A 23,665-nucleotide genomic window follows, 5' to 3' on the forward strand; every position below is an offset into this window, starting at 1 on the left:
AAAAGGAAACTTGCCTCCAGTCTTTCTGAGGGACATGGTGAGTAGGATGAGTATAAACAATCCAGCACCTTAGCAAAATAGCCTTGAGCAACTTCACAGAACAAGTGAGGTGGGGGTTGGGCAGACTGTCAGTTTACTGCCAGCTCCCCACACCTCCATCCCCCAAAAATCTACACTGCAAAGTCCCTGTTGGCTTTCAGTCCCCAACACCTTCAGGTAACTCTCTTGTCAGGTTTCCTGCCCTGGACGAGGAGGGTGGTGACCTCGGGAAGCTTGCTGTACCGCGTTCAAACAGAAGAGTCAAGTTGAAAGGGCTCTGTTGTGACCATGTGCCAGTGATTGACTCCTACGAATCCTACTTCATCACAGGGGGATCAGAATGGTACTCACCCCTGTGTTCCTGGGAAGATAAGATTCCTATGAAAACTGGAGGGATCCCATCAGAGTCTGTGGTTTAGTTAATGGTAACGTGCTGAGATTAGTTTCTTGGTTTTGACAAATGTGTCATGGTCATGTAAGAGGTGAGCTTCGAGGAAGCTAGGTGAACAGTACGCAGGGACTCTGTACTATCTCTGTAACCTCTCAGTAATCTAAAACTATTCCAAAGTGGAAATTGTATTTTAAAAAACATTTGTGAAGTAGTTAGCAGGATGCTTCAGATTTAGTAAGCCCTTAATAAATGGTGGCCATTACCATTGCTAATATGACAAGTACAGTTACTACTGCTACTACGGATAATCTGGAAGCGTCCTCATCACTGATGTATGTCTCACTGACCACTCTACAGATTGTATATCAGTGTTCTATTGCCACTGTAACAAGTTGCTACAAGTTGTTCTGTGTTTTAGGCTGGCCTAAAATCCAGGTGGCAGCAGGATTGCTTTCTTTCTGGAGGCTCCAGGGGAAGATTTTGTGTCCTCGCCCTTTCCAGCTTCTAAAGGTGCCAAGTGTTCCTCGGCTCACAGTCTCCCTTCATCTTCAAAGCAAATGATCAAACCACTCTGACTTCTAGCATATGCTTCTCTAACGGTGACCCTCCTGCCTCTCTTTATAAAGACCCTGTTATTACCTTGGACCCACCTAGATAATCCTTGATAATCTCCCTGTTTCAAGATCCTTAACGTCATACCATAGGCAGAAACCCCTTTTGCCATGGAAGGTAACATATTCACAGGTTTTGGGAGTTGGGACAAGTACATCTTTGGGCAGGGAGGCATTATTCTGCCCACCACAAGTGGTAAGCTGTCTTCTTCTTTTGTCATTTGCTTATGTCCCATGTCCCTGACACAGCCCCTAGATAGGGAGAGAGGGGTGTTGTTTTATACCCTTGAGTGCTGCTTTCCTCTCCTGCCCTTTCCCTTGGAGGCCTGAGCTCTGTGTGGGTGCAGGCTGAGGGTGCAGACTATGGCTAGTACGTATGTGTGATGTACAACCGGGAGCCTTGTCACTGAGAGTCCACATGGTAATGGACTCTAATTCTTCACTTGTGGGCGGGCTTGGTACTCTGGACACAAACGTGGTGACACCTGCTATCTCGTAGTGAACAAAGAGTGCTCATGTACTCACTTTTGAATTTGAAGGCTGATTACACCTGACCCCTTGTGAGCCCAGATGGTGAGTCATGGATGATCCTGGGTGTCATATTCCCGTAGTTCTGTGTTCGAGACCTTCCCACCCATTCTTTTCCTCTTCCCCTTCCCATCTCTGGCTAAATCGGGCTTGCCTAGCATGGTAGCCACTAGCCACATGTGGCTGTTGAGCAACTGAAATACAGTGGATTGGAATTCAGATATACTGTACATGTAGAATACACACTGAAATTTGGAAACTTAGTGTAAAGAAAAGAATAACAGATTTCATTAGTGTTTAAGTGCCAGTTGCGTGTTTCACAATAATATTTTGGATATATTGGGTTAAATAAGCTACATTATTAAAATTAATTTCACCTGTTTTCTTTTTTACTTTTCCTTTTCTTTCTTTTTTTTAGTTTTTACTTTTGCAATAAAGACAGACAGACAGGAAGGGAGAGAGATGAGAAGAATCAACCTGTACTTAGGGCATATCAGTTGTTCACTGATTGCTTTCTCATATGTGTCTGGCGCCAGCGAACCAGCGACCTTGGGCTCAAGCTGGTGAGCCTGTGCTCAAGCCGGTAGCCTTGGGATTTCGAACCTGGGCCCTCAGTGTCGGAGGTCAGTGCTCAATCCACTGTGCCACCACTGGTCAGGCTCTTCTTACCTTTTTATTGTGCATACTAGAACATTTTAAATTACTCCTGTGGCTTGCATTGTTTTTCTTTTGGAGAGTGCTGGTCTAAATCCTACTCATATCGTGAGTGTGTGTGTGTGTGTGTGTGTGTGTGTGTATGTGTGTGTGTGTGTGTGTGTGTGAGAGAGAGAGAGAGAGAGAGAGAGAGAGAGAGAGAGAGAGAGAGAGAGGAGTCCTATTATTCCTGTCACAATGTTATATAAAAGGCTTCCCCAGGACTTCTCTCTTTCCCTCTCTTTTTTCTGTCTTTTTGTCTTGTTCTTTCCTTCTCTCTCTCTCTCCATACCCCTTTTTATTCACTTGTGAAGAGTCTGCTGAATGAATCACTGGAGGTGGAATGGTAAATCATTTGAACCAGGACAAGTTTGCTCAGAAAAAAGGGGCAGGGCTTTATCCTGGCCCACAGTGTTAGGAAGTCAGCTACCCGTCCAGCTCCTCGTCCAGCTCCTCTCCTGACTGTTTATGCCCTAGAAGAGTCTAGTTTTTTTTTATTTTATTGTTTTTTGTTTTGTATGTGTTAGGACTAGTGCTTATATTGTCAAAAGCTTCTGGGGTGGATTCTAACAGTCCTCTCCCAACTCTTCCTTGAAAACTGCCACTCAGAGAGGGTGGGGTGGGGACAGTGGTTCCAAACTGCATCATTGCGAAAATGCAGATTCCCAGGCTCTGTGCCTCTGGGCTTTGCCAGGAACGAGGATGGGGTTACAGCAAGCAAATCAAACACGTTTGCCTGACTCAGACAGAAGTGCAGTCTGGCTACATGGTAAGTTTGTTTCCATTTCTGCTGCTTGGGAGGGATGCCGATGGGTGGTCTGTGCAGCTGTCAGGGTGTGTGGCGGTGGTGCCATGGCTTGTCCTCCCTGCCCTTCCCAGCACCTGGTGATGGCTTGTTGGGCTGAAGAGGGCATTCTTTCCTCCAGCATTCTAGTGAAAGCATGACGAGAGGACAAGTATGCCCGAGTGGCTGGAAGGAGCACAGCCAGTTCAAAGGTGGCCAGTGATATTAGACAGGCCAGGTTCGCACCCTGGCTTCACCACCTGTCAAGTGTGTGACTTGCTGTGTGTTCCTTTAACTCTGTGTCTTCATTCCTTCACCTGCAAATTATAGTAGCTCCGAAAAACAAAGATTGTAGGAGTTCCTGGCACTGGAGCACGGGGCTGGTCAGTGAGCCTTCAGGGCTGCTCCTGCAGCTGTGCTCTAATCAGTAGTGCCGTCTGAAACCCTAGGGGAACTCCAAGCTCTCATCAGTCAGGAGCATGCAGCCGACTTCCAAGTTTTATGAGGGACACCTTCGAGCCCCACAACGTGGGGGCGAGGAGAGAATGCGACCGCTGGAGGTGAGGAAGCTCGATGCAAAGAGCTGTGTGGGGTATCTGGGGATGGTCAGTGAGTTTGCAGCTCTTTAGAGACATCCAGACCCTTGCGAAGCACACTCACCCTGGATTCTGACCAGCCGCCCTTGGCCTGCATCCGAGGGAGCTGACTGAGCAAGGCTGGGGTAAGGGCCTACCTGTCTGAGCAAGCTCAGCGCTGGGAACTGCTGGGCCCTGCCCTGGGCGCTGGGTCGGGCCTGGCAGGTCGGGAGCAGGTGAAGCCATTTCTCAGCTCTGCGGAGTAAGCCCTTCACCAAGAAGACGGTATTTCTGGTGGGAGCCTGGTAACCTGGTAACTCCTGTAACTGACACGGGCTTCCTGCCTGTCCTCTCCCCTCCCGCAGCTCAGGACCTGAGCCAAGGGTTCACTTGCTGGGCCCCTGCCTCCAGCTCCAGCTTGGAGGAGGCAGCAGCCAGACCGCCTGGACTAGGAAGGGGGGCGGGAGCACAGGCCTCTCTTTGCTCTGACTTCCCCTCTGAGTTTTCAGACACATGCACATTGATCTGGAGGAGTAGAGTTTGCTTTTCTTCCCGGGGAGGGTATGGTCCTGGTGGGGGTTGGGTCTCCCACTTGTTTGAATATTTTATTTTGCTTTTTTTCTCAGCGTTTTGGGCTGTCTCTCTTTTTTAAGGATGGTTTCAGTTCTAGGTTGTTAAAAAAAAACTGTAACCAGTAGTACTCGTGTGTTTTCCTTCCAGGGATGGCCTCACTAATGCTAAGTGGGTTGGCAGTTGGCAAAGTGACAAAAACAAGGGTCACGTGTGGGTCCCCTTGCGACTCTCAATGTCATGTTCTTGCATCCGCTGTGTGAGGACGCTGGCTGAGCCCTGGGAGGTGGCGGGCCTGTCCTGTGGACTTAGACAGTGTGACAGAACCAGATGACAGTGATGTGAGAGAGAGGAGCACACAGGTTGCCCCCCCCCCGTTTAATTTATTACTATTATTATTATGACTTATTTTTTTGAGAGAGAGAGAAAGACTGGCAGAGAGAGAGAGAGAGATGTGGAGGAGAGAGATGAGAAGCATCAACTTGTAGTTGCATCACTTTGGTTCATTGAGTGCCTTGACTGGGGGGCTCCAGCCGAGCCAGTGACCTTGAGATCAGGATGATCCACGCCAGTCGGCCACCATCCCACACTCAAGCTGACAGGCCTGTGCGCAAGCCCACAGCCTACACTGTAGCGGTGACCTCAGGGTTTTGAACCAGGGTCTTCAGCATTCGGCCAGCACTCAGTCCACTGTGCCACCACCAGTTAGGCACCTTCCCAGTTGTGTTTTGACTGAATTACAATCAATTGAATAAATGCCACTGATTGAGTTACTATTTACTGGGAACTTCAGCTATGTCCCCTCATTTAATTCTTAGACTAAACCTTTGAGGTTATTATCCCATTTTACCCATAAAAACACTGAAGCTGCATAACTGAGTCATTTCCCAAGGTCTCACAGCTAGCATCTGAGCAGTTGGGATTTGAACACAGGTCAGTTTTATTTTTATAACCATGTTATATCTACTATGCTACATGTTTCCTTACAAAGATTTACTGATATCAGGAATGAAAGGGGTAGAGGTAGCATTTACTGAATGCCTATGGTGTGCCAGGCACTGTGCTAAGTGCTTTAATCATTATCTCTAATGTGCAGAGAGCCTGGGGATATTAGTACTGTTATTACCTTGGTTTCACAAAAGGTGAAACTGAGGCTTAGAGGCTACACGCCTCACCTGACACATGGTGGAACAGGAAGTCACAAGGCAGCCTGCGCCCGGAGCCTGGGCTTCTTCCCTCAGCACAGAGCCTTCGAGGCTCATGGTGTGCAAACAGTATTTTGAAGGGGTCTTATTGGCTAGGAATGCACTGTTGGAACAATGAAGCTGTAGCATGGATAGGAAATATTGTCAGTAGATTATCGAATACTTGCACAGCATCAATTGTGTGTAAGATTCTGGGTCTAAAATGCTATTTAGAGATACCAAGGAGTGTAAGCCATGCCCCGCTCTGGAGGTGTTGACAGTCTGGTTATGGGTATTACCATGCAGGGCAGGTAGCGAGCTCTTCAGGTCTGGGGAAGTGGCCTAGTGTAGATGCTGTTTGCCTTACAGAAGGGTACTCTGAAGGCACAGGCATACCTTGGAGATTTGTAGGTTCAGTTCCGGGTCACGGTAATAACGCAAGTATCACAGTAAAGTGAGTCGTAATGTTTTTGCTGGTGAGTCTTGCCTTCATTAGTCAGCACGCAGTACCTATGAAGTGCAACAGAACGAAGTGTGCCTGAACAGGGGCCGGCAAACTGAAGGCGACAGGGAGAAAAGGTAGACTAGTTGGCTCGAGCAAAGCAGTCCTCCCTGATTCTGGATGGTCTCACCCACCAGGGTTTGCTCTTAGAGATGGTGATTCCTAAGCCACTCTATTGAAGCAGAAAGGCCTGGCCTGAGGGGTGTTTCCCAGGTTCATCTGGTTGGTGGTCAGGAATAGATTAGGAGTGAGGGGGTTGAGGCTCAAGAAAGGTCTACCAGGTTACAAAGCTATTGTTGTGAGCTACTGGGCAGGAAATGGTTAATGCTAAAACTTCAGTTAGGATCAGTAATTCAATTAGTCCTCAGGCAAAGGTGAGTCATGCTGGGAAGGGGCAGAAATTGGCTTTCAGCCTGTGGTTGAGTTGGGAGCTTAGAGAGAGGAGAGCTTTAGAGCCAGTGACTTTCATAGGCTCTAAGGAAGGAACATGTTAATTTATCATCACCCCACCCCTCAAGTATGAATCAACTGGCATACTTATTAGGAAACTCTCCACCTTGATTTCTTGCCCTAGCTTTACAAAATTCTTGGTTGCTACTTTATCATTGTGGTGCAAGAGGCCTAGGTCAGACCTGTGTACAAGGAGTCTGGGCCCATCAAGGGGTTTCTAGGACTACCTAAAGCAGTTGGCAGTGGAGGTAGCATTCAGACTTCAACCCCCCACTTCATAGACCAGTGTTGGCAGCCATGAGGGCTGGCTTATCTTAGATGCAGAGTTCAATCCCTGGTGCAGAGACAGCAGGAGGGGAGGAAGGGGAAAGCAATGAAGAACTGAGGGAGAGAAGAAATCCAGGTTCAGGGCACTTGCAGGTTGTAACATGAATATCACATTAGTGACCTTGCCTGTTGGTCACTGTGTCTCACCTGGGACTGTTCTAATCTGATGGTAATCAACTGTTGGATTAAAATCTGCCCCCAAATAGGAGCTATACTGAGTTTCTCAAGGTTTTAATTCTTGATAATCTTTTAAGAAACTCCTTCCAGGTCAGGTGTCACTGAGGGGACCAAAGGGACCGAGGCTCTCTTGCTACCTAGCCTGTCGTCAGACTGTCATCATCACCAAGAACTTATCTCATTGCTAATTATCCAGCTTTTAGTGAATCAATTAAATGATGAGTAGGAAATACAGTGATTTGAAAGATGATTTCTTTGCATTGACTTCTTTAGTAATTAGGAACAAGAGACCTAGTCCCCACACTTGTGCAAGTCCCCAAGGACCCTGTACAAGCTGCTCGTGCACGTGTGTGTGGTTGATCCAGCGATTCCTGACCTGCAGTTGCATAGGGTGGTTCATCCTGAATAAAAGGTCTTATGGCCCTGGCCAGTTGTCTCAGCGGTAGAGCGTCGGCCCGGCGTGTGGAAGTCTCAGCTTCGATTCCCAGCCAGGGCACCCAGGAGAAACGCTCATCTGCCCCCCACCCCCCGCTTTTCTCTCTTTGTGTCTCTCTCTTCCCCTCCCATAGCCGAGGCTCCATTGGAGCAAAGATGGCCCAGGCGCTGAGGATGGCTCCATGGCCTCCACCTCAGGCACTAGAATGGCTCTGACTACAGCAGAGCAATGCCCCGGATGGGCAGGGCATCGCCCCCTAGTGGGCATGCTGGGTGGATCCTGGTCGGGTGCATGCAGGAGTCTGTCTCTCTGCCTCCCTGCTTCTCACTTCAGAAAAATACAAAATACAAAAACAAAACAAAACACAAAAGAAGGTTTTATCATAATTGTTTCTTATTGCCTGTCACTTCTGATGCTTTCTGTTCAATGCGGTTGGTCTGCTCGCTTTATTTATCAGTTTACCGAGTGACTTAACTTCTCAAGGAATGGTATTCCTTAGAAGGCAGTATCTAAAGACACATAGGTATGGCCATAGTTAGTCTGATGAAGCCCGTAATTAGTGCTGAGGGTGAAGAGGCTCTGTCCTCCTGCACAGTGGATGTTGGATGAAAGATGCAGTTCTGACATAGCTCTAAGCCAGTGCTGTCCATAGAACTGTCTGCTTGACGGAGATGTTCTGTGTTTGTGCCATCCGTCCAACATGATAGCCATGGTCACATGTAGCTGCTGAGCACTTAATGTGTGGCTCCTGTGTCTGAGGAATAGAATTATTTTATTTACTAGGGGCTGTCATTGCACAGCAGCACCCTAGACAGTGGCCAGAGATGACTGATGGCTGCACTGAGGACATAGATATCAGTCCTAGTTGGGTGGACTTGTTTGCAAAGGGAGATTAAAAATGTGGGGACTCTAGTGCAGTGGTCCCCAACCCCCGGGTCACGGACCAGTATTGGTCCGTGGGCCATTTGGTACCGGTCTGCAGAGAAAGAATAAATAACTTACATTATTTCTGTTTAATTTATATTTAAGTCTGAACGATGTTTTATTTTTTAAAAATGACCAGATTCCCTCTGTTACATCCGTCTAAGACTCACTCTAGACGCTTGTCTCGGTCACATGATACATTTATCCATCTCACCCTAAAGGCTGGTCCGTGAAAATATTTTCTGTCATTATCCCGGTCCGTGGCCCAAAAAAGGTTGGGGACCACTGCTCTAATGCACAGTAGAAAATCTAATAGCATAGAATTGTGAGATTTTATTTAAAGGTTGGAATTCAAAAAAGACTTGGGTCATCTGGCGCTGCAGTGGACAGGGAAGTTTCTTAGAGGAAGATGGCACTGCCTGTAGCTTTCAGGCTCTGGAATAATGTCCAGGCAGCCGCAAATGGTCCATTGACTCACGCTCCGAGGGAAGCAGCACAGCACGGGAGCCCGACAAATCTGTGCAAAGGTGGGGTCCTCAGGCAAAGTGTTTACCTTTCTGAGTCTGTTTTTTTATCTGCAAAGTACACATAATGGTACTACCTCAAAGAGCTATTATGTTAGATAACTTATATAAAACTCGTATCTTGTCACATAGCAGGTTCTCAATAATGGGAGAATTATTATAGAAATAGGAATAGCCTATGTACACAAAGGTCCCTGACCACCTTAACCTGCATGATGAAACTGAGTTCATACTGATTTTTTCCTCTGATGAGGGAGGTCCGTTTCTTCACACACATAGAGCCAGGGGTCCTGAGGTTGTTGCAGAGTCAAGAGAAGACAAGGGTCTGAAGAGGCTAAGTTGTACACACAGAGACCCTTTAAAAATTGAGAATTGCAGTGATAAATAAATTCAATTCTTCAGGCAGTGATAGGGGCACAAGTTTTATCTATGTGCATATTGCAGTTTTCAGAATTCAGCTTTTATGCTCCTCCTGTCCCAGAAGTGTGTTACCTAATTGGAATTTATAGCTGAAACACTCCCTGGGTTTCTGGGCATTTATTTGCATGGTACCTTGGACACCTAGAGCTGGTTCCATTATTATTTCCTTATCTGGGTTCTGTTTACTTGAACACTGGAGGTTGATTTAGTACCTTACAAGAACTGAACATTGTCTTCCGGCATCATTAATCTCGCTTTCTTACTCAGTGTAAGAAAGTGTATGAAATTAATCAAGAAGGAAAAGGAAATTAATAATTCGTTGGTATTCACAATTCATCAGGAGATTTCACAGCAGGTATGAAATTAACTTCTCTGAATTAATACACACTTCAACAAATTAAAGGTATAGGAAAGGGTTATTTATTATTTAGGAAATGCACCTTAACACTTCCAGCTTTGATAATTAGTTAGAGCAGGGGTAGTCAACCTTTTTATACCTACTGCCCACTTTTGTATCTCTGTTAGTAGTAAAATTTTCTAACCCCCCACTTGTTCCACATAATGGTGATTTATAAAGTAGGGAAGTAATTTTACTTTATAAAATTTATAAAGCAGAGTTACAGCAAGTTAAAGCATATGATAATAATTACTTACCAAGTACTTTATGTCGGATTTTCGCTAGGTTTGGCAGAATAAATCTTTATAAAACAACTTACTATAGTTAAATCTATCTTTTTATTTATACTTTGGTTGCTCCGCTACTGCCCACCATGAAAGCTGGAACGCCCACTAGTGGGCAGTAGGGACCAGGTTGAGTACCATTGAGTTAGATGATGGGTGGTGTTTTATGATAAGACCATTCAGTATTGTGTGGTCACCATAGGATCCATAGTAAGCATTAATTCAATTTTTTTTTAAATTTCACTGAGATGAGATAAAACGAAATGGTTAATGTATACTTGTTTCCTGTGGATTGAAAAAGATTTGCCCAAACACTTGCAGCTTTGATCTCTGTTTACAATGAACTAAATTTGATCCGGGTTCTGTGCTTCCTTGTTATGACGCGATATGATCAGTTTCAAAGGCTACATTAGTGTGAACACATTGTGGAAAAGAATGGAGCATTATAATTACAACTCTGTTACAGCTTTTGCTGAGGTTCATAAAGGACAAACTTTTGTTACTGGGTCATTCCTGTAATTATATCAGAAATAACAGGTAGCAGTCACTTTCCATTAGCAGCAGGAGAGAAGAAATCTTACTGTTTAAGTGATCGCATAAGGCACTGAATGAGTCATCTTTGATCCCATCATGAGAGTTTAAAAATAGAAAGGAACAGTTGACATCATCCTATAGCAGGTTTTTAAAGAGCAGAAAAATGCCAGATAGTATTTTAAGGAAAAGAGCCCTCTGAAGTGATGTCCCCGCCCACATGTTAATTGCCTATTGGCAGTGGTTCTTAAACTTGAGCAAGACCACGGAATCCGCTGGAGTGCTTGTTCAGGCCTCAGAGTTCTTGACTCGGTAGATGAGCAGGGCTCTGAGATTTTGTATCACAACTTCCCAGGTGATGGTCGTGTTGCTGGTCTCAGGACTACAGGCTGGGAACTGTTAGGCTAAGAAACAAACCAGGTGTAACTTGAGGATGGTTCCAGAAACTTAGAATTTTAGGATCATTCCCTGAGTGCCTGTTAAAATAGTTTTAAGATGAATACCCTAGTGTTAAAATAATTTTGATGAAAATACCGAATTCTGTTTGGGGTGGTGTGCATGTTTAGTAGCGAGGAGTTGTTCTTTGTGATGTTGTAAATGAATACTAAACACAGTTGCAAACCTAGATAACTGATCTCGCAGCACTCCTGGCCCTCTGTCATCTTGGTAACATCTTGGATGAACTTTTTTGGCTACAAGTATTATCTCTGTAATCCAAGCTAGTGATGAATTTGGAAGTCACAAGGTTTAAATACTTTTTTCCTCGTTTATTAACCAAACACACTTTACTTGGGGCCCATCACTTTAAGGAGGCATATTCGAGGTCTCTAGGCACTAAATCCTTGTCATTGTCATACCTGCCTGACAAAACTGCTGTCAGCAAAGTGAAAATACAGCACATTGGGCATCCCTGTGGCTGTGGTTTCAGGCTTCTGACTGGTTCTACAGCTGCCCTTATATATATATTTTTTAATTATTTATTTATTTTAGATTTTATTTATTCATTTTAGAGAGAGGAGACAGAGAGAGAGAGAGAGAGACAGATAGAGAAGGGAGGGAAGAGCAGAAAGCATCAACTCCCATATGTGCCTTGACCAGGGAAGCCCAGGGTTTCGAACCAGCAACCTCAGCATTCCAGGTCAACACTTTTACCCACTGCGCCACCACAGGTCAGGCAACTGCTGCCCTTGTATTATCCTGTTAATTTATTATCCTTATATAGCAATAGCAACCCTAGTAATAATCGCTAACGTTTGTAGAGGTCGCGCTGCCCCTCCAACGTGTGCGCTGTACTCGGCTTCTGTTGTGTCAGTTCACGAATTCTGCCATCATTTCTGGCTGAGGAGCTGTGATCACTTCTGATGCAGACACAAGACAAGTCTTGGAGAGACTCAGTTGCCCTTGTGGTTTGTAAGGGTTGGACCTCTCTATTTGAGTCTGGGCAGTGTGAGCAATATGGGACAGATTTAGATTTGATAGTATATTTTGGGAAGCTCTCAGTGAAGATTCCATGAGAAGGCCTCACTGAAATGAAAAGCTGCTAGAAAGTTTGAAGTGTGATGAAACCTTATGTATTTAAGGTTAAGATTGTGTAAGTTCTGACGTCAAAGACCTCTCTAGATCTTTGTAACTGGGCAAGATTTCACCGTGAGGTAAATTTAGCTGCTCTGCCCAACATGAGATGCAAGCTGAATGAAGCCTGTGTTGTAATTATGAGGTCTTTTTCTATGAGACTGTCTGATGTTTGATAAGGAAGATTGAATGACTTAAAGCTTATAAATATGGCCATGATTTGTTTCTAGCATACCCCACTGGATGATATATTATTTGAGATCTTTCCTCTAGAAGTGAAGATACTTTAGGTGGAACCATAGACTCCCTTCAACCATTTTCTCACGTGAATAAAGACAGGGCTGCTCTGGTGTTCAGCGAGCCACCTTTGCTTTAGAGGCTGTGAAAAGCAGCGAGGGAAAGCCTGCTTTGCACCATGTCCGTGGTTTTGGGGTTTTTTTGCATCAACATTCTGAGATTCTTTATTTGGAGAGACATTGTCCATAGGGACTAAGAGGATGAAAGCTTGACTGTGAATGAAAAGGGATGAACCCACAGATTCCAGTGCTGAGGGAATGAGGGGTGGGGGTGTGAGACCCGGAGGGCTAGGATTGGCCACTGTTGTGTCTTCAGATCCAGAGTAGACACTGCAAGAGTGGCCCTTGAACATTCTTGTTTTAGCATTGCCCATTTTTAGAGGTACTTTGAAGGGGGTGGCATGCAGGTAGAGACAAGACACTCAAATTCAGCTTTCTAATAGACTGCCACCTGAGGGTACAGAGCTGATCATTAGGCTATTTTGTAGGCCATTTGCAATATCATTTATTCAAAATATGAAATGAAAGTGGCAATTGTTGGTTGGAAATGTGATTCCAGTTTTTCCTAGCTCCTCTTTTACTCTCTGTCTCTTGTGATTGCTTCCTATTTCTTTTTTCGAGATTGAGTTGCAGTCCCATGATCTCTGTTTACAGATGCTTTCACAATTTTGGTATAATTAAGACAGGGAGGAAAATCAAAACATAAGCTCAAGAAGAGGCTGAGGGAGCATGTTAGTCCCCAGGAAAGGTACTTTTGGGTGAAATCTTGATGAAAGCTGTTGAGGACTTCCTTCAACATCTACTTCACCTATAGACATAGCTAGGAGTGGCTATAAATTTTAATGTTATATCTTTGGCTTCATGGGAAATTATATTTACGATTAGTTGGACTTTAAAGCCTTGCTGAGGATAGAAGTGAATGCTCTTGGTTTCTTGGCGACCATGAATTTTGCTAATGTATGCAGCCAGGGATGGTACAGTAGTTTTCCTGTGACTGAGGGGGTAGCTTGTCTGATTCTTACGGTAAAATCAAGATTGAGTTCTTAATTAGTGTATTATTAAAAAAAAACAAATCCAGACTCCAAAGCATAGGGGGAGGTAAAGGGTAAAGGAGTTTCTTTTTTGGCACATAATGAACATTTCTGAGTCTTACATTGTTACTACTGGTATGATTCATGTCACCTACTGCCCTTGCACTTGATCCCAGTACACATAAGGAAATCTGCCGTTTAAAATTCCAGATGAGATGTTTATGAAAACAGAGAAAGGAATAAAAGCACTGCAATTCAGTTGATGCTACTTAGGTCTGAGGCACGTGGATGTTCATTTTTTTAGCCTCTACCACTATATGTGGATGGGGTGTTTTTGATGTTGATTAAGAGCTTTAGGATTGTTTTCTCAAAATATCTTTTATTTATCCTCTTTCATAGGTTTACATCAGTGTTGTTTTGTGTTAGTTTCAGGTGTGCAGCGTAGTGGTTGGCCAGTCCTACACTTTGTAAAGTGCTCCCCTGATACCTCCAGGACCCAACGGGCACCATGCACAGTTATTACCACACTGAATAGACGATATTCCTTACGCTGTTTTCTACATCCCTGTGACTGTTTTGTAACTTCCAGACTGTACTTCTCAATCCCTTCACCTTTTTCACGCAGGCCTTCAAACCCTCCCCCTCTGGCAACCATCAGCCTGTTCTCTGTGTCTATGAGTATGTTTCTTTTTCTCAAAATATATCTTTTTTCTGTGTGTGTGTGTGTGTGTGTGTGTGTGTGTGTGTGTGTTTCTGAAGTGAGAAGCCAGAAAGCAGAGAGACAGACTCCCGCATGCACCTGACCGGGATCCACCCGGCATGCTCACCAGGGGGCAATGCTCTGCCCATCTGGGGCGTTGCTCTGTTGCAACCAGAGCCATTCTAGCGCCTGAGGCCAAAGCCATGAAGCCATCCTCAGCGCCCAGGCAAACTTTTCTCCAATGGAGCCTCGGCTGTGGGAGAGGAAGAGAGAGACAGAAAGGAAAGAAAGGAAGAAGGGTGGAGAAGCAGATGGGCGCTTCTCTTGTGTGCCCTAACCGGGAATTGAACCCGGGACTTTCACACGCCAAGCTGATGCTCTACCGCTGAGCTAGCCGGCCAGGGCTTCAAAATATATCTTGATGACTGGACTTAATTGGAGTTAGCAGCTCTTTCTGAATCATGATAACCTAGTTTCCAAACCAGCCCTTTATCTCAAAGCTACAGTGATACCTCAGTTTTCGTCGACAATCAGTCCGAAAACAATTGGCGAAATCCAAAATTGACAAAAACTGAGGCAATTATTTCCATATGAATCAATGTAAATCCAATTAATTCATTCCAGACTCTCCAAAATACATATCACAAACACATTTTATAGAGAATAAATCTAGTGTTTAATACTAAAAGCAATAAGAAATTAATATAGAATGAATATAAAAGACTAAGGTAAAGAAGAAGTGAACATTTAACATGGCATTTACCTTTCTGAAGACTATTCTTGGCGTATGGAAGAGGCGAGGAGGGGAGAGAGAGGTGCAGACATTGTATGTTTGGTAATCACTTACATGTAATTGTAGTATTAGCACTCACAATCAATAGAAAAAGCACAAACACTGGAAAGCAATGGAGTTGTTTGGCTAAACATGCGGGGTGATGCTCACACAACGAGAAACAACACCACACTGAGCAGGGTCACCCTCTGTTTTTGCAAAATTAGCAGTGAGGTCACACGGGGACACCGACGAAATCTGAGGTGACTGACTAAAACCGAGACAAATTTTTTGTGGAAAAAATCGACGAAAACTGAACCCAACGATAACCAAAGTCAATGAAAATGGAGGCGTTACTGTATCTCACACAGACATGGTCACTGGCATTGGCTTCCGTCCCTCTGTAGTAAGATATTACTTAGGGCAGACTGGTTCATGGAGGTGGCAGATTTGGAATGACTGAGGGTTGAGCCTACTCTCCCAAGTTGCCTCAGTTTACCCCCCTCTGGTATTGCTCAGATACTGTTGCCACAGACAAAAATGTTAATGCTGTGAAGGGTAGTTATATGCTGCAGACCATATAAAGACGGAGTTGGCTTGGTTGGATTAAAAATAACAAAACTATCAGATATTTTATAGCAGAACAACATGTTCTTAACACAAGGTCCGTAAGTAGAAGGTAGACCAGTTGGTTAGTCTTAGAAGACCTGTGGGCAGTCAGCTTGGTGATGGGTCTATGTGGCATGGTCTTTATATTTTTCCTCCCTCGTTTTCCCTCTTTCTCCTTGCCTTGCTGCCAATTGAGCTTTTTCAGTTTTATAATTCTCTGCTGATAGATTCCACAAATATCGGGAACATACTTATGTATCTGTTAAACGACATGTTTTCCCTCCATTTTTCTTTTATAAGGGCGTTTTATAGAGTGAAGTATATATATGTCTAAAATGACTTTTCATTGCTTTTTTGGATTCTGTTCTTCAAGGTGAAGTGGCTGCAAGGAATCTGTTATATTTGAATGAACAGGTGTATAATTCAGTTGGCTTTATTTCATATTGCGAATGCCAATGTTTTTGGTAATAGAGCAATTCGTTGTTTTTGTTGTTGTTGTTAATTTATTCACTTTAGAGAGGGGACATAGAGAAAGAAAGAGAGGGGGCGGAGCAGGAAGCATCAACTCCCATATGTGCCTTGACCAGGCAAGCCCGGGTTTAGAACTGTGTTCTAGGTCTGTGCTTTACCCACGGCAACACCACAGGTCAGACTAGAGCTATTTGCTTTTAAAATTGTGCATTTACATATACTTGGGTGTGTATGTATTAATGTAGTCGAGTCCAGAAAGCTTCAGGATTGGTAAATGCTTTGGTGTAAGGCCTCCTGAGACTCGGAACAAAGAGCAGTTCTGTGCAGATGCTCCGTCTTTGGCAAGTGCAGCCTTGCTCTTGCTGAACTAATAATGGATGAATTTGGATCCTAGCAAGTGAGATAATAGAATTTTTTTTAGAGAAATGCCTTTAGATGTTGAATTGATAGGGCCTCCCACCTAGCTATTTTTAGGTACCCTTTTTTTTGGGGAGACTATCTTAAAAAGCACTTTGTTTCCAAAATGGAAGAAGCAAAGTTCATCGGTGCTCTGTGTCAGCCTGTCTGTTTGCAGCAAATCAAGTCCTTAAGGAGGAGAAACTTAAAAATGTCTTTGTCCTCGTGATTTCAGGAGTGATCACTGTTGTAAGGTGGACATTGGCGGAGGATCCACTAGGCTATGTGGGCACTGTAGTAAGCAAATATTTACCTGGCTAAGCACAGATCCAGGATGCTTGACCTTGGCAGGGAGAGGACCAGGTAGTTGAGTCAGATGTCAGCATTTGGAATGATCAGAATACAGATACTATAGTGTTCCAGTCAACCCAGTCCTGACGGGACATCTCTGGCTATCTGGTTAAAGCCTGGTGGACTTGATCTTTTGGGATAATTGGGCAAGAATATTTATCTGTCTAGAATTAGTAATGTGACTGGAGCAGAAGGCCACTTGTTATTTTATTCAATCATTAGCAAACATAAATTTACTGACCTTGATTGTGGCTAGGCAGTCCAACATGGAAGGGCTATCTCCTTCAGAGAAGCCCAGCCCAGACCTGACACAGAAGATCACAATGTGAACATAAGAAAAGTCAGTGAGGGTCCTGGCCAGTTGGCTCGGTCCTGGCCAGTTGGTTGGCCAGTCAGAGGGTCGGCCTGGCGTGCAGGAGTCCTGGGTTCGATTCCCGGCCAGGGCACACAGGAGAAGCACCTATCTACTTCTCCACCCCTCCCCCTCTCCTTCCTCTCTGTCTCTCTCTTCCCCTCCCGCAGCCAAGGCTCCATTGGAGCAAAGATGGCCCGGGCACTGAGGATGGCTCTGTGGCCTCTGCCTCAGGTGCTGGGATGGCTCTGGATGCAGCGGAGCGATGCCCCAGATGGGCAGAGCATCGCCCCCTGGTGGGCGTGCCAGGTAGATCCCGGTTGGGCGCATGCGGAAGTCTGTCTGACTGCCTCCCCGTTTCCAGCTTCGGAAAAATGAAAAAGAAAAGAAAAGAAAAGAAAAGTCAGTGAACTGGAGTATGACTCACAAAGATTGCACAATTACTGAACTATATCTGTATAAGGAACCACTCACTGCTCAAGGACTAGATTTTCCTAAAATCCCCAGTTATGACCAAACTTTATGGAGGAAGAAATTTGCTAAATACTTCCTTATTTATCTGTGGGAATAATCAGTAGCACTTGGAACCACTGTTCAGGATACCCTTGAGAGTTACCTTGGTAAATCAGATGTTCAGCTTGGGAGCAGAATATTTGGATTTCACAGGCTGATAGGATTTGGGTGTCAAGTTTATGGGGCCAACAGAATGACACATTAAACATTCCTAATTCTTGTTTCTTTTATGTATGTGGGTCTTTGAACAAACTGTTTCTAACAACATCACAGGATTAAAAACTCACCAGCAACTCACAAGCAGGTGAATGTCTGATGTGCATAAAAGCCTGAATGTAAGAGCTAGAAAATCGTGTGACCATCGGACTTGTATCAGAGGCTTCTCTCTAGCCAGCTGTCACCTTGAGAGTGTCCTGCTGGGAGAAGCCAGAGAACAGGAAGTGCCTTCGTCAGAACCTCAAAGGGATTTCAAATTTCCGAAGACGTGGGATTTTGTCTGACATGCAACAAGCCTATTTAACCCCCCCCCCCCCACCACCGCTTCCTTACATGTGAACACCCCAGCATCACTTAATGGAAATGGCCAACTGGACAATCTGCTTCAGGGTCTGTTCTAAATTAGTTCAGTGGTGGCAGATAGGGACGTTTTGTTTGCTGCTGCTCTCCTAGAGTTCGCAGGCGTGGCAGCTGGGGCTGGCAGACTGGCATCCCGGACACTTGGAGTTGTGGGCCTGGTCCCCGATGCCTCATTGCTGCACCTGATGTGGGAAGGATGAACTTCGTTCTGCCTTTCCTGTGCTCTGTTCTCCTATGGCAGGGTCTGCGCTTCCCTCCTGCTCTCAGCCCTGGGTTGTGTGTGGCTGACAGCCTCATGAAGCAGGCAGACTGCGAGCGTTGTATGGGACTCCTGGGTTGTGTCTGCCTGCCACCAAATATGTTGTCACCTTCCCTGCTCAGCATGCCATACCTAGCTGCCTTTGGAGAGGCCTCTTGGCTCCTGTAGAGATAACTGCAGAAAGAGCAGCTGTCTGTCAGCCTCCTCCAGACTGATCGAATTGGGTTGTTGTCAACCTGTTGTTGGAAGAGTTCCCAACGCAGCAGACTTGGCTGTCATTGACATTTATAACTTGAAAGCCATATCACAGATGATTCTGAGTTTCCCATAATCCTTTAAATAGCCTTCAGAATATAAAACACATGCCCTCTACACACTTGGGCGACTCTCGGGAGATTGGAAACAGTTGGTTCCTCCAGGAGGGAGAGAAGCAGCTCTCCATTCTGCTATATTATAAAATTTTCTCTCTTCCGACTTAGGAAAAGGTTGTCCTGGCTCCGTGCACGGTTTGTGTGTAACCATATGAGTCAGTTTAGTTCAGGAAGATTATTGGCTTCTAAGAACAAGTGACTCTTAACTCTGACTACCATAAAGCCTGAGGGGAGAGAAGATATTACTGGGAAAACTGATGTCGGAAAATGTTTCTCAGATGGGTTGGTAGATCCTGTGCCTAGTTTTTTAAGCCTTAACTTCTGAAAGAACCAGTTCCTAAGCTTTACTTCTTGACAAGACTGGAAGAGAAAGATGTAATGTTCATGGTAAAGATAAAATTAAGACCAAAGCCACCCCCATCAAGTGAACATATACTGCCAAAGAAAGTGGAGAAAGGGCAGAAAGAGATTGGAATACACTTTACCTACTGTGGTTCTATCCAGACTGATTTCCTGGGAGCTTGGACTGACCCTGTGGCCCTTCATGCCACCAGCGGCTAGCACAGAACCTGGCACGTGGCACCAAGATAAACTGAATAAACAAATGTAAGGAAGAAAAGGTGTAGGTAGAAAATATTTATTTCATTTTACGGTCATGAGTCATTTAATGATGGGGATATATTTGGGGAAATGTGTTGTTAGGACATTTTGTCGTTGTGCGAACGTCATATAGTGTACAACACAACCTAAAAGGTCTGGCCTGTGTGGTCTCGCCTATTCCTCCTGGGCTACAAGCTCGTACAGCCCATACTGTACCAAACAATAAAAGACTAAATCAAGCATAAGAGAAAATGACACAGTCAAGAGACACAGTAAACACGGCACGCTGCTGGCATAACGTGGGGTACTGTTTCTAAGTAGAAAGAGGACATAGAAAGCATAGTAAATACATGAAACAGTCATTTATCATCGCCAAGGATTATGTACTGTACATGATTATATGTGTTATCCTTTTGTACAACTGGCCTGCAGCAGCTTTGTTTACACCAACATCATCACATGCAAGTACGTGTGCCGCGAGGTTGTGACAGCTACAACGTTACTAGGTGACAGGCATTTTTCAGGTGTATTGTAATTTATGGGACCACCATATCTGTGTCCTGTTAACTGAAATGTTAGGTGGTACGTGACTCTGTTTTTATCCTGGTAGTGACGACATTGAAATACATTAATCAGCAAGTCTAGATTATGGGATTTAAAGTTAATGATGTTTTCCTGTCGGCTTCAAAGATGAGTAATCTTGGAAGAGGCATAACAGAATCGAGGATTTAGACAGCAGGCCTTAGAGGTGATTAAAAGGAAACACTTTCACTGTGCGACCAGTGTTCTCCTGCGGCTCCCAGCATGTTAGCCATGCCTGTGAGTGTGAGTGCTGACTGGGTCTGTGTGCGGCTAAGTGCAGTGCAGTCCGCCAGCCAGGAGAGGGGCAGCGGCAGGCCCTTGAGCCAGTGTGGTGGTGGCCACAAGCTTTGGGAAGATTGTCAGCTGAGGAATTTGTTACCCTCCTGGCCCTTTGCGTGTGGGGCACGTTGAAACTCCATCTGAGTCCTCTTTGTCAGAGAGTCATAGACTGCGCTCCAGATAGCCACTACCCACTACTGATACAGAGGAGCACGGTGGGGTAAATCCCTCTTCCCTCCTGGCCTAAGTCAAAGGTGAAAGGTGGGACCTTGGGGGCAGAGGTCACCGCTGTGGACAGCCACTTGCCTCGTCACCAGGCCAGATGGGGAGCCGCAGAGCAGCTGTCTTCACAGGCGTGCCCAGTGTTGACTGGATCTAATCAGAATTCCCGGTTAGTGGCAAGAGGTTTCAAAACAGCATCTTGCATCTGTTCTCTGGCTTTACTTGAATACAATATTAATTTTTTTTAAATTTATTTATTCACTTTAGAGAGGAGAGGGAGAGAGAGAGAGAGACAGAGAGAGAGAGAGAGGAGAGACAGAGAGAGAGAACGGGGGGAGGAGTAGGAAGCATCAACTCCCATATGTGCCTTGACCAGGCAAGCCCAGGGTTTCGAACCGGCGACCTCAGCATTTCCAGGTCAACGCTTTATCCACTGCGCCACCACAGGTCAGGCAATATTAATTCTTTTTAATATTTCAAATATCCAGATAAGCAATACCCCCAGACAAGCGCAGAGACTTCCTAGAACACCCTCTCACGTACTTCCGCCAGGTCCCATGCCTTTCTGAGCTTACTAATGACGCATGTCTTATTAACTATGGAAGAGGCTTTTGTGGGCTTATGTTAACGTTCCTGTCCCTTTGTCCCTGAAGATTCTAAAAAATCTTGCCTGCAGTTCAGACCCAGCAGAGCCACACTCTGAGGAGGGGTGGGTCTGCCTGTACACCTGGTTTTCTTTGTTCATTCTGTTAGGCTGTCAGCCTCATTGCCATCTGTTTTCTCTGCATTCAGTTCCAGAGAGGTGTGTGTGAGTTTCCGTCCTTTTTTCTCCAGCTAGTTCCAGGACTCCCTGGTAGTGGGCAATTCCGATGCCATCTCACATCTCATTCCCTTTCCTTAATACCCTTAATACTTCACTGTACTCGATGCCACACACAGGCGACTCGCTTTCTAAAGCACCCCTCGTTGCTCGCCAGGCCAGTGTGGGATTCCTCCCCGTGTGTCCATCTCCCTGGAGGAGGGAGGCGAAGGCCGTTTCACTTTGCCTTCCAGGTTTAGAATGATGGATGGGCAGCATCTGTCGGGCTGAGCTCTCCAAGGGGTCATTAACATAGGTAAGGCCCACTGGCAGGTTTCTGGTCATTTCTTCTTTCACCTTGGCCGTTTTCTGGAACGAGAGCTGGTATTGAGTTTGCTATGTTGATGGATGACTGATCATTCACTTAACTCTTCATTTTGGGGTCTAAACCTCAAGATGGCTTATAGAAATCAGTGCCCATGGCTCATCCCTCTGAGGGGCATACAAGGGTTCATCACCACCCGTTAAAAGAGATGCCACTTTGAAAGGAAGGGTGGAGGGAGCTGCTGAGCCCAGAGGGTGGAGGAGCACCTAGGTGCGGGTGAGGCAGGGAGGAGGGGGAGGGGTCCCGGAGCCCAGAGGGTGGAGGAGCACCTAGGTGCGGGTGAGGCAGGGAGGAGGGAGAGGGGTCCCGGAGCCTTGGGGGTGGAGGAGCACCTAGGTGCGGGTGAGGCAGGGAGGAGGGGGAGGGGTCCCGGAGCCTTGGGGGTGGAGGAGCACCTAGGTGCGGGTGAGGCAGGGAGGAGGGGGAGGGGTCCCGGAGCCTTGGGGATTAGGCAGAAGAGTTTGAGGACTTGGGGTACCTGGAGAAACAGACCAGTTTCTATTTATTTCTTTATTTATAGACAGACAGGGACAGGCAGGAAGGGAGAGGGATGAAAAGAATCAACTGTTGTAGCACTTGACTTGCTCATTGATTGCTTTCTCTTATGTGCCTTGATCTGGAGTGGGGGTCCAGCTGAGCCAGTGACCCTGTGCTCAAGTTGGTGAGCCCGCACTCAACCAGATGAGCCTGTGTTCAAGCCGGCAACCTTGGGGTTTCAAACCTGGCTTCTCTGCATCCCAGCCCAACCCTCTATCCACTGCGCCACCACCTGGTCAGATGAACCAGAACAGTTTTTAAAAATTCTAAGCCATTGTGGTCTGGTATACTATAAGTCAATCACTAGAAAAATGAAATGAAAGAACAAGAAAGTTGAAAATAACAACACTTTAATTTTATTATTTGATCAAAAACATAAAATGACCCTATCACATTGTTATAAAGTTTTCCAGAACACGTACCCTCAGTTTGGGTAGTATTTCTTTATTGTCCAGAAGCAGTCTGTGGACTGGCCCCAGCGCTGGTTCCCTCTGCACCATCTTTGAGTAGCACCAACCTGGACGATGCGGGTCTCAGCTCTATTCTGCCCTTGTATGCCGGGGGCCCTGACCTTTCTGAATCATGGTACAAAGAGGAAGTTGGTCAGCACAATACTGTTTTTCCTAGTTGGAAATGTTGGACCAGGAACAGGGGCTTATTCCTGAGTCCTGGTCCCGGTGGGTCTCCTGTTAGAGATCCTTCTGGAAGGAGTGTGCTGGGGGCTATTTTATATTCTCTCTGGGCCACCTTGACCAGATGTCTGACCAGCTCATTTGAAGGGTGTATGTCCTGCATTCGTGACCTCCTATAACAATTGGACCTCCGGGCGTGTGTGTGTGTGTGTTTGACCGTAAGTAGTTATTTTTCTTGTTCACAGTTTTAGGCTGGTGGTGGGGGAGTGGCCCCTTTTAAGAATTCATTTCGTGACCAAGACTAAATAGGCCCCGACTTTTTGAACACCGGCGTCCCCAGGATCGCTGTGCAGTAATGCTGAGTCCACCTCGCTGGAACTGGGAGTAGGGAGAGGAGCCAGCGTGGGAGGGATTTTGGCTGGGCTGGCAGTGGTTAGTGTCACTTTCCACTCGTACTGCGCTGCCTAGCACTCAGTTCCCTGGCCGGGCCTCGCTGGGAAGCGTCCTCCAGTGCGTGTCTGGGGGAAGGGGATGTGGGTTCAGTGAGCAGAGCAGCGGCTGTCTGCACAGCCCCCCTTCTGCTGCTCTGATCCACTTATCAGAATCTTGTTCGCTACTGCATTCTGTATCTAAATGAACTTGTTTGCTCCTCTTTCACGCCTCCCCCTGATTACAGTTAGGCTTTCTATTTTTATGCACTGTGCTAGGAAGTGGTGGAAAGAGAAGAGGGTGGAAGTTACTGAGAATTAATGGGTAGCGATCACATCGGCGCTGTTGGTGGCCGGTGCCAGCTGACTATGAGAGGGAATTAGGTATGTGCCATAGGCTGCATTTGGTTGTTTTTTTTAAATCAGGTATTTATGAATTGAGAGTAAATGCTTAGTCTTTAAAAGGGAATAATGCTTGCATGGAGGGAACCATGGGTTCAGGGGCAGACAGTAGCTTGTATTGAAAGGTGGCAGAAGAAATATAACTTGAAAAAGCTGAAGTCACTCTAATATCTTTCTTTCTCT

The 23,665-nt window shown here is 45.7% G+C and overlaps 1 protein-coding gene across 6 annotated transcripts in view; it reads left to right on the top strand.

Moving 5' to 3' along the window:
- The window catches only part of MGAT5 (alpha-1,6-mannosylglycoprotein 6-beta-N-acetylglucosaminyltransferase), a 374,609-nt gene that overhangs the window by 40,062 nt on the left and 310,882 nt on the right, over positions 1–23,665 (top strand). The gene's annotated exons all lie outside the window — the stretch shown is intronic.

Source organism: Saccopteryx leptura, chromosome 7 (genome assembly GCF_036850995.1).
Source record: "Saccopteryx leptura isolate mSacLep1 chromosome 7, mSacLep1_pri_phased_curated, whole genome shotgun sequence".
Taxonomy (NCBI): domain Eukaryota; kingdom Metazoa; phylum Chordata; class Mammalia; order Chiroptera; family Emballonuridae; genus Saccopteryx; species Saccopteryx leptura.